General features: G+C 49.4%; 1 protein-coding gene across 2 annotated transcripts in view; it reads right to left on the reverse strand.

Annotated features, from left to right (window-relative positions):
- znf609a (zinc finger protein 609a) overlaps positions 1 to 12,069 on the reverse strand; it is a 56,948-nt gene that overhangs the window by 37,878 nt on the left and 7,001 nt on the right. The window contains exon 2 of one of the 2 annotated variants that reach the window (XM_048973457.1): positions 2,549 to 2,616. The exons of the other annotated variant lie outside the window; for it this stretch is intronic. The gene's annotated coding sequence lies outside the window, so the exon portion shown is untranslated. The remainder of the gene's footprint in view (positions 1 to 2,548; positions 2,617 to 12,069) is intronic. 2 annotated transcript variants of the gene reach the window in all.

The following is a 12,069-nucleotide window of genomic DNA, read 5'->3' on the forward strand; positions in this document are numbered from 1 at the left end:
CAACGGGGAAAAACGTGGAGGAATCCTGAGGAGTTACGGTATTTCCCAAGATCTTTTGATTCTCTCTCCACCTTCAAGAAATGCCAAGACCCATCTGTTCCAGGAACTTCCTTTACTAGCCTAAACCACTCTGCGGCCCCCAAATGCTCATGGCGTTGTACTTTCTGATAGTTAAAGCTGCATTAGGTTCTTGCTTTGTTTGGGAGATGTTGAGCAGCTCCAATACTGATTAGACTCAAACAAGGACATGCATCGGAAGCTCAACCTAGCTGTACCTATGCCTGGCCAACTCCATGACGGCCTTTATTCCCGAAATGAGTTATTTGGCTGTTATTTGGTTATTTGTACATCGCTCTGGACAAGCGCATCTGCAAAATAGAATAGATTGTTATGCTCATCATTGCTGGGTCAAACCGCGTGGGAATGGATACCGTGCAAGAGACCCCAAAGGGGGGGCTGAGCGCAGATGCCCAGTGCAGGAGGCCTTCAAATGAAAACAGGACAAGCTTGGCGTCACACCGGCAATCTGAGGCTGGGGACGTGGGCAGCTGTGAGGTGTGAGGTGTGGTTCTTCCACACGCCCCCCAAACAGCCCAGGCTCCACCCTCTTCAGAGCCCAGCTTCCCCTGCTACGTCACAGCGTGTGCTAATCAAATACACTCGGGCACACACACACACACATGCGGCACACACATGCAGCAACGATACCACATGAAAAGATGACGCGGGGGCATTCCTGCAGCACTCATGCGCCTGCAGACCTACTCACATTAGAGAGGCCAAGTAAAATCCTCACATTCAAAGGCGCAGTCACACGTGCACTATAAAAAGGAAGGGTTTTTTTTCCAGATTCAGAGGGATTTATGTTACATACTCCACACACACCCAAGCTTACAACACCTTCACTTTAACATTCTCTGAAACGGTCAATGTTTACACTACATAATAAAAGGTTACTACCTCCACAGAAGTTTAACAAGAAGACCAACAAAGCATATCAAAATTAAGACCAAAGTGAGGTGGTTTTGCTGTTCTTTACAGACACATGTCTCCTGGGGTCTATCAAGCGCAGCCCAGCCAGTTCCAGCACTGACTCATTTCCAGGCATGCATCACCTGCTCCCATGCAAGTGTGTCCTTTGCAGAAATGGTAGGTATGCAAGCTGTGTCACCTTGTAATTAGACGCATTAAGGAAAAAATCTGAGCGAGTCTGCAATGTCACACCCAGCCAATCACAGTCAGGGTCAGAGCAGCTTTTCCAACCAGAAAATGCCACACGTGGTCACCTCCCCTCTGTCTGGCACCATCACCATCCAACACCCCCCATAATCCTAGTCCATAGTCAAATAGTGCATATGTGTAATTCAAGCATATATATTTCAAATCGTATACGAATAATAAACAAATACTTGCGGTTTATCAGTTCCACGATTCACCATAAATCCAAAGTGAGTGAGATACTTCGGGTCATGCGTCTGCACGGCCTCGGCACGAACCAATGGATGATTAACACCCACCCCTGCAGCACTTGCCTGCCTGCAATAATGGGCACACCAGGGATCTTTGAACCACACTCCAGAGAATGCAGACCAACTCAGAGCGGCACAAGCTTTCCTTCAAATACCTGCCGGCCTGTACGGCCACCACCAGCTACGGATCTGCGCAGCCACAACGAGAGCCAGAAACACAGCTGCTGAGGATCTCAGTTTCAGAGCATTTCCTCAAAGCTTAAAACCAACTAGTGAAAGCCAGAGGCTGCCCAAGAGCCTCCTAACTGCTACCTGGGATGAAAAGCAAGGCACTGGTCAGAGTCACCATCATGGGATAAAGTTCTCTTCAAAGCTATAAAAGGAAGAATTGACTTCAGTCTCCAGGAGCTACCAAAAGCAGAGGCAGGAACATCTTGACTGGCACCATCACAATCAGCTCCAAGCTATTCTGTGCTCTCCATTGTTCCCTCGCCGGTCAGGCCCTCCTCCATGAAATATGTCAACATCAAAACACAGGAGTCCTGGCACCCTCGTGGGATAATCATGAAGCATTCTGAGGGGAAGTACTGGGCTAATTCCCCTGTCTATCTGACCACACACAGCTCCAGGAGGTATCCTTCATAAAATAAGTATGAGATGATTAGCTCTCTGCTAATGTAGGCCATTCTCAACCTTCTCCTGATTTCCTCAAGTCTAAACAGCAAAACTGCACCATAATATTCCGCTTTCAATCAGAGTGCCACTCTTTATTCTGACCCAGTACCAGAACAGCATCAAACCGTTCCAGCTGACACCGCCTGAAAATGAAAATGCTGCAGAACATGCACCTAAACCGGAAAGAGCGAGGGAGATCCATAACCTATCCGTGGATGGTCGCCGCCTCACAAGCGGCACCCTATCTAATCACCTCATCCACAGGGGCTCCAGAAAGCCTCCCCGTTCCTCGCCTCGCCCTCCCGCTCCTCTTATTGGAATCGATCCGTTCTGTACGCGAGCAGAGCAGAGCAGTGCAACCGCAGCCTCGGAGCGTGACGGGAATTTCAATCAGCTCACCGCACCAGCGTTTGCAGGGAGAGGCTGCCATCGGCACCCACACGCCGACAAGCCGTCCGCTCTGCTCTTCGTTCTTCAAGTATTGATGGAAAAACGAGAGAGAGGAGAATTAAGATGGCAGCTGCCAGCAGAATCTGGCGCATGCCAGCGTGTAAATACTCAGGCATGGGTGGGTAATAACGATAGGAATAAAAACTCATCGATTCTAATCGATTTATTGATGTTTACGGTCATGGTACGATTTGAAATTGACTCAACTGACAAATATTGACTAAATCATTAAACCAAGACGATACGCCAACACGCTGCTGAAAAACAATCTGAAAAAAATCTCACACAAAGCAATTCAGAGACTGACCTTAGTAGAGTAGAGGCAAGCACATGGTAAAAATGAACTGGTATTAAATCGCCGATAATTTTCTTTAAAACGGTGACTCAGTGTTTTGCACACTAAACAGTTAAAATGTCCGCTGTTCGGAATTATTTTAACGTCATTAGAAATGCATTTTGCAGACATTCTTGCACTAAAATTTCATGAGGAGGATCTGCTAATAAACATTTCAAACACAGCAAATTTGATTGGTCACCTTAAGGCGAGACAGTGAGTATGAAGTGTTTCTCAAAAAACAAATCTGTTCCAACAAAGAAGACTGCAGTACTGCCAAATAACGCAGGAACGCGCGCGTTTGATAGCAAAAGAAAATTCAGTGCAAAACCAAAAGATAGTACTCAGAAAATCACAGTGGGAAAATCACAGTAATGATCAGTCCTTGTCTCATAAATAAAAGATGTATGCAATCATAAAATATAGTGCTCTGGGACTGTTGAATATATGCCAGAATTGGAATTTTCTTACAAATCACTTATCCAAATAATCAGCTATTGATATTGGTCAGAAATTTCTTTATTGGTGCATTACTAAAAAGGACAGGAAAATAAAAATTGGCAAGTCTAAAACTCACGCCACGTTTCAGAAAAACCAACTTTAGATATATGTCAAAAACAAATTATACTTTGTAATTTTTTTCTTCGTGAAGAGAAGGTCCACGTGCATGCTTTGGCAGGAGGACTGGCACCAGCATAAATTTCATAATAAATGGCTGAGGATGAAAATTACGTGGCGTACCCTGGGAGCAGCGTCTACACCGAATGACATGACCCCAAGTATGCGTAACCATGACGTCCAAGCTGCTAGCGAACTGAGGTATGTGCGTAAGGGTTAAATACATAGACTAATATAAGTACAAAATACTTAATTTGCCATGTCAGAATCCCTTCAAGACAAATACAGCCAGACAGTTACACTTTAGACGGTTTAACGTCTGCTGAAATCACGGCAAGCGCAATCTTAAGTGGTGGCATGTTTGACGCAGTGAAGCTTTCGTTTCCTGAGCACCAGAGGGCAAATTTTTCAATAGACAGCTCAGGTATTTAGTAGCATCGAGATATGCATTACAGTACAGTCCAGTAAAACCATTAACCTAAACTATTACAGAAATTAACCTAAACACAGAAAAAAGCATATTGGTCTAAAAGACTGATCCATAAATTTTATGCATCAATATCGAATCATACTTTTTTAAAACAATTAGTGTAAAAATCTAGTTTTGCACAGCCCTCGTTCTTGCCTTTTCAGAATAAGCTATACGTATTCAGAAACGTTTGCTGTAGTTAAAATGCAAATACAAAACCGAATGTTTCTTGTGTTTGAGATATGTATAGTTTTTTTTTCAGCATATGCTGCTAAAATGAAAAATTAAGCATTTAGTGTCTTTTTGAATTCAGATAAATTCCACTAAAATCAGCTCATGCTTCACTGTATTGAAAATACTGATTCATGCAATTACTGACTTGAACCGTATCATAAAGCAGAAATATTTCAAATCTCACCAGATACAGAATCACTCTACTACAAAATCAAATTATATTGTCACAAAGCTTAGGTTTTAAACCCCCCAGTAATAAAGTGCCATTGGTGGGTAATAACTAAGCATATAACACAGGGCCCACACTGTCCTGCCTACCCATGCCTCACTGTATTTGCACCATGCGTTCAGGCCCGGTTAACATTGTGCAAAAATGCACAAAATACACAGGGGAGTCGCCGTCCAAACCTTTTCAGTGAAAGCACTGCAGTTGACACACCCAGTGCTACAGAAACGCTCTCAAACTGCTCGATCTCCAGCAGGAGGGCACCCCGACAGCTACTGTACTGGTTGACTGGACCACACTGTACCAGATAAGCAGCGGCATATTAAATTAAAGCACTCTCTAAGACTTGTGCCCCCGCCCCCCAGAAATCCATGCTCAAAAACCTGGACCAGGTTTCGGCGAAAAGAACATGAGCAGGCGGAGACGCGACTCCATGTCGCCCGTGTCAGACAGACTCTGTCAGACAGCTTCCAGGCTCAGCTATGGATCAAACCTGCGGATGGAAATATCTACAGTTGTCTGACAGGCAGCCAATCCCAAGGTCAGTTGCACATTACGTCTGAGAGGATCAAATGTACCTTCTGCTCTTCAAACCAGAAGTTTTTACATACACATAAGGCAGACTATTAAAACAGGAACACGGAGACTAAGTAACGATCGCTCAGCAGTGATCGCCTATGTCAATCCGGCAGCAGTCAGTCACGGTCATTTAGTACAGATCGTCATGTGACCGCAAGTGGTGGTTCTGGAAATCAAATGACCGCCTTATGGGGTACAAATGGCGAGGAACTGCTGACACGCAAGCCACCTCTGTGGTCAGAGCAGAGAGGGGTCAATCTGGTGGACGGTGTTAAAATTAGATCACCCCCCCCCCCCCCGCCCGAAAACACTGCCGGGAGTCTAACAAAAGGAGCAAGGGGGGTGGGGGTGGGACAGCAGCTGTGCGGTGAGCATCCCTCGGAGGGCAGGAAGGTGTCATTCACGGCTGTTTGTTTTATTAGCTGGAAAGAAAAAGCTCTTAGTGATAATCAGGCCAGGAATTAACAGGCAGCCACGTGTCCGCAGGGGGTTGGGGGAGGGGGGTGCCCTTTGGCTGGCCCAGGATGACCCAATGGGGTAATGGGGCGGGGCGCATACTTGGGGTCATGCGTCTGACACACAAGAAGCTGTTTTTTGCTATTTTGTTTCTAATGTTTCTGTTCAGAGATACATATACAGTCACAATGCACTAAAAAAATGTTAAATCAACAGCGGGTCAGTAGGGGTCACGATCTGAGCCTAGAGTAACAAGCACTGGCCCAAAATGAACAAGGGGCAGCAATTGGGAGACCATCACCTGCTCAGAGAGCTGCACAGAAACTAGCACAGTTCAGCCAGTTGACAGCTTACTTTTGGGTGTCGTGACTTGCTGAGCCTTTTCACGTGGAGTTCAGTGCAGAACAGGGAGGAGGGTCCGGGCTAAACAGAACTGAACACATTAAAGGAACACCAATGTAGGTCGCCCGTCGCCGGGTAACTTCCTGTCCTTCTATTCACGGTGCTCACACTCACAGTGCTGGTGTCAAATCAGGTCACTATGCAGGTTCCACGTGAAGCTTTTAGAAACTACCAAAACTAAAAAAGTGTCACCACAGCCCCTTAATGTCAACTTCTTTGAGGTGTACATGCAGTGCGTCATATTTGCAGTCCCTTTAAAGAACGCTACGCAGCAGTCATATCAGGAAGTACTTAACACACACCTTAGTGCCTTATTGCCCCATAAAACCAAGCCCTGACAAAGGCTAGTGTGCTGATGACCTTAAAAAAAATGAAATTACATACCTGGAAAGACCAGAGTATTGCGAAACAGGTTCTAACACAGTAAATCAAAATGACAGCAAGCGGATGTAGCATAAGCAGCCTACTGTATGCAGCAGGAGCCAGATGCACATTTCAGGACATGGCGTGACAACAGACAGCGGCGGCAGGTCGACCACGTTTCCGGTGCGGCTTCCGCTCCACCTAACACCAAAACCACACCGCGCACAGCGATCACGGCAGCGATGATTCATCAAGCACAAACCAAACAGAAAACATGCAACGCATTCAAAATGCAGCCTCTTGCAGCAGCAGCTCAACGCTGGATGTGACTACTCCGCAAGCCACACCTTCAGGCGGCATCATTTCCTTTGGAAGGGGGGCAGATTTCCCTCTGCACTTGTGAAGATCTTCACGTGTCACTGAGAAACTAGAGTTTTCTGCTAGACCTCGGTCTTAAGCACAATAAAAAAAAAAAAAGAGACAGATTTCCAAGAGAAAGAAAAACAGATTATGAGATGTTTTTGTCCAGGGTAAAGACAAAGAATAGGAAACGACAGTCCGTACAATTCCAAATCAGTCATTACAGAGAAAGACTCTGAGGTGGGACCACCAGTCCCATGGATTTAAGGGTCTCCAAAAAGCTGAGTGAGCCCCATCTGGGCCCCCCACTGACACCAAAATGGGGGCCCCTGAACCAGCTACAAGGAGCCACTCATGCTGCAAGAATGCGATTTGGCTGTGAGGTCACACCCAGGGGTTAGCGTTAAGCGAAGACGCGGTTAGAAGGAATGCCAGGTATTCGCAAACAAACAGGGAAAGACAGACAGCCTGCCCACCCACCCGCCTGCCCGCCAGGCAGGCAGCGACGGCCTTGGCACGTGGGAACCAAGCTGCAGAGCCGCAGAGATTTGATACCACATGTCAGGACGGGGTACAGGCGTCCATACAAAGGTCTGTCAGAAAGGGTTGAGGATGTGGTCCTCAGCAGCCAGGACATTGATCTCTGGTTGATGGGTACGTGGGCAGCCAACGGGCATCTCACACAGGAAGAGACCTTTCGACCTGGAGAAACTGGAAGAGCACTGGACCACTGGCGGTGGCTCGAGGCAGTGGGACTGGCCAAAAACATACCAGGTAAACCAGGTAACCACACCTGCATCCTTCCCAGGCCAGAAGTCAACAATCAAGATACGACCCCCCCGCTGACAGCCCTCAGTGCCTCCTCTAACACACACACACACCTCCACAATGCCCCCCCCCTCCCCCAAATCCAAGAGGCTCCCATCAGACCCCGGCCACACTACACGGAGTCCATCTCCATTGAGACACTTAAGGAAGTCATTACAGTGCACGGCCACACGGCACAGGAGAGCGGACAGCTCTACTGATTAATACTAGGAGCACGGTGACGAGGTCTCCAGCGGCACCCAGCCGAGGTATTAATAAATCAGCCGTGACCGCCAACTCCAGCATACAGATGGATCTTAAGGTGAAATGAGCTTCCCATCACTGCAGGCTATTTAAGTATCAGTCAGTCCCGCCAGATGATGGAGCCTCAGGCAGCCAGAGCGAGACCCGGGCAGCCCACTGCCCTGCGCACAATGCGGTGTGGAGCTCCTTAATGCCAGCAAGCTCGCCCGGAGATTCAGCATGCCAAATAAGAGAGAACAGCACTTCATCACACAGGACAGCCTGTGACAGCCTGTCTGCGGCCTGCCAGCGTCAAAGCGCCATCTCCGATTCCCGAAGAACCCAGGCTTAGGAGGATGGGTGACCGTGACAGCGATGTGGCGCTGAACGTGAAGCCGAGCCCTGGCAGAAAGTCAGGGGCGCTGTGCAGAAACGCCGGTACTTATGACAGAATCACAACGACACATTAAGGAGCATGCAAGTCACTGGTGCCTTTGAGAAGCAGTGAGTCAGAAGTGGCTTCTTTCCCATCCTGTCCCCACCATGCCTCCCCTCCTCCATCACATAGGGGCCAATAAAAAAATATATCTGACTGGTGAGCAAACAATTTTGAGCTCCTCGGAGGAGCTCCACATCCGACCGCAGAGATAGAAGCAGAGTCCATGGAGGAGCTTTACCACCAGGACCAGACCGGCCCCCACCTAGAAGCTTATTTTCCCACAGGGGAGCTCACACCCTCCCCTCTGTGCAGAGTGAGCCTGGGTCACCTTACTGACGAGAGCGGCTGGCTTCACCGAGGTCCACTGGGCCACATCCACAAAGCCCTGGGTCACTCCCCAGGCCAGTCCCCGGTCCTTGAAGCCCCCAAGCCAGGACTCCTCCTCGCTAAAATGCAACCAGTCCGGCACGGCTCCTTTCTGCCAGGAGACCGGGCTGGCATCTGCGCTTGGGCGATCTCCGAGTTGGACGCTCCCCACCTTTGTGAAGCCAGGCCTCCTGATTGGCTGGCAGCCGTGAGGCGTCCTTGCGGGATCTGGCTGCCCCCCCCCTCCCGGCTTCACAGCAGGACCCTGCACTACCCGCGCTGCTGCCCGTGTTACCACGGTGTCTGAAGGTTTCTAGCAGGAAGTATTTGGCTGTGGCCAACGGCCAGATGCGTTCTGAAAGTGTTTCAAAATCAGTATTTCAAAACCCCAAGCACCTCAACATGGTTGAGCGCGCCGATTTCAAAACCGTGTAAATCTACCCGGACAACCGGGGAGGTGCTGGAACCTACAGGCCACTGGGGTTCTGGCCCAGAGTGCAGTGCCGGCAGGCGGCTAACAGCCTCCCCAACAAGCTGTAAAAAGAGACTGTAAAAACGTACAAAGCTGTAGGGTCTCGTGAAACCATGGGCAGAGTGCATATTTCCTTCTAAAACACAGATGACTGTACCCACAGCCACCCCCCAAACCCCCCCCCCAGGATTGTGGAAAAAAATAGAGCTGTGGAGGAGAGGTGGCACAGACATTAGGTCAAGCACAGCACAGCACAGTCGACCACCTGGTTCACTACCTCCTCACCCGCCCCCCGACGTGTGCAGTGAATTCTTCATTCTGCTGTAGTCACCAGCCTCGAATGCAATTTTCACACCAACGTGTTGTTTGCTGCATCCTGCCCCTCACGCCAGGCAGAAAAACGACAGACAACAATAACAGGATACGACAGAACAACACGGGGCAAGCAAAGACGCCCCCAGACGGCCGTGCCAGGTTCCAGTGAAACATAAGTGCATACTTCACTGGCCTGCTTGAAAAGGGGGAAAGTGCATTACGGTGCTGGCTCAGGCTTCCAGCTGGCACCAGCGAGCGGGGAAATATCAGCGTGAGACGGCATGGAGGAGCAGCCAAGGGTGCAGCGGGTTACAGAGGAGAAACACCAGGAGCGGAGCTATGGGGCGACACGAACACAGCCTGCACTTTATTACATATAGACCAATGTTTCCCAATCGGGGCCTCTGAGATCCGCAGACAGGACACACTCTTGCAAAAATGTCAACTGTCTGGCAGGAAGCAAAAACGTGGATGGTCTGTGGGTCCCCAAGGACCAGGATGGGGAAACACTGATATAGACAATAGAGAAGCCTTCATTTCTATACAGTGACGGAGAGCAAAATCAGGCCTTGGCAGGGGCAGTTAGTGCAGATCCCATTCCAGGGGCTTGGTGACATGCAAACAGCTGCACCACTCCCAGGAGCTGCCCGGCCAGCTCTGCCTCACTGCCTGGATAAAAGCACTCGGTGCTAATCTTCATGCAGGGCCCCACGGACCAACGAGTGCCCCCTCATTGGCACGGCCTGCCACCCAACGCTCTCATTCTGATCGTCTCTGCCGGCGACCGGCAGGTGGCTGGGATGGAGGTCATGCCCCCCCACCTCCCCCTGCACTGTTAGCAGAATGCTAATCGCTCGCCAGCGGCGCTACACTAAGAATAAACAAAATGGGGTCAAGAGTGTTTATCCAAGTCATCATCAGAGAGTTAATCAGCAGCCGGTCTGGTAGTCAGGCGCATGCCTAGTGAATGAGGAAATGATGGGATAAGAAGATTTTGAGGCTAGAAAAAAGGTTCAGGTTCTGACCAGTGAAACACGAGTGGACAGAATGATATCTAGTAAGAGATACCAAAGCCTCTCCACTTCACAGTCAGTGACTCCAGCCCAGCTTGACCTTATCAGTGACCAAACAACTGCAAACGCTCACTAAAAACATGCACGCCACTATTTTCAGGGAACCAAAGTCAAGAGAGCTTCGGGAAAACCTGAGTGATGGTCTACATGACTGTGCACAAACAACTGCTCCAAGGTAGCCAGCCAACGATCTTCAGCCAATGGGACTCCACTGCCTAGATAAACACGCCAATCAGGGAAGCCTGTCGCATGCTGAATCCTCCCACCTGATTAAACATGAAGATGGAAAAAAGAGGGAGGCAGAGAGACGACAAGTAGACAGCCAGGCTTCAGAGGGGGGGAAGAAGAGGGAGGATAAGCACACAGCTGGGCTTATCAAACGAAGGCATCTTAAACAGGCAGCTGATGGCCAGGTCAGCGCCTGCTCACAAGTCAGGTAGAGAGAGGCAGGCTTCCAGAGAACGGTCCCGGAGGGAGCAGTCGGGGGAGAAAGGCGAGACCCACACTGCCAGTGCTGACAGTGTTTCTTCAGTGATTAGAATCAGCTCTGCACTGACAGCAGGAGCAACCACGCTAATCACAGCAGGTTTACTGCAGCCAGCAGACATACCCATTCTTGCTCTGTAGACGGAGTGTGCTAACGGGCCAGGAAAAACAGTGTGGGTGGTCATTGATTAGGACAGGGGTCTGCAAGTCCGGTCCTGGAGAGCTACTGTCCAGTAGGTTTTCTATCCTACCCGGCTTCTGATGAGCCACACCTGTTCTCAGGTAAATACCACACCTGTTCTCAGGTAAATGACCATGGCTTATCAGAAGCCGGGTAGGATAGAAAACCTACTGGACAGTAGCTCTCCAAGACCGGACTTAGAGACCACTGGTCTAGGAGAACAGCTCAGCAGTTCCATTGGTGGAGGTGACTGGCCGCTCAGGCATGCTTCTAACACTCACACTGACCGAAAGACGGCTCTTTTCCTGCTGCCACATTGCCATGAAGGTGAATCGAGCGACACGTTTTACAGCAGACAAACGATCTGTGATAACATCCTTCCTGTAAATACAGGGAAACCCACATTAGCGATGGGCCAAGGACCCCAGATCGCATACCAAGCTGGAGCCCAAGCGGGCGCTACATTTATGGCTCACCAAGGAAACCTGAGCAGATGTAAGCAAGGCCAGTCCCTGGGCTAACGGCCTTGCTCAAGGGCCCAACGGTGACATCGCTCTGCCAACCACAGGATTTGAACTGGCGACCTTCCAATCACAGAACCCACTGAGCCACATACTTTGTCTCTGAATGATCGTGAGTGAGAGAAACAGCTACATAAGCAGCTCCATTTCCAAGGAAACAGCTTTGAATGGGCGGCTGTAATGGGCTCTAGACCTGCCCAGAGAAGCAATTTAGCCAACGCACTTCAACAGAGTGACAGGCTCCTTTTAAATGGCATCTATATTAACCTTATTTTTTCATTTTACAAAAAAAAAGGACACATAGCAGCTCAGCATGACCAGTGGGACCTGCGCAGGCAGTCTGCTGTAGATGCATGGGGGTCAGGGGCTGGGATGCGAGAGCGCGGCTTATCGCAGGCGACAAACAGGCACGTGACAGAAGCCGCCGAGCAGGTGACAGAGCAGACCAATGACAGTTTGAAGGAAAGGAGTCGGCAGACGATATCAGGGTCACTCTCTGCCCTGATAAACAATCCGTCGACGCTGTTTCCC

Source organism: Brienomyrus brachyistius, chromosome 13 (genome assembly GCF_023856365.1).
Source record: "Brienomyrus brachyistius isolate T26 chromosome 13, BBRACH_0.4, whole genome shotgun sequence".
Classification (NCBI taxonomy): Eukaryota; Metazoa; Chordata; class Actinopteri; order Osteoglossiformes; family Mormyridae; genus Brienomyrus; species Brienomyrus brachyistius.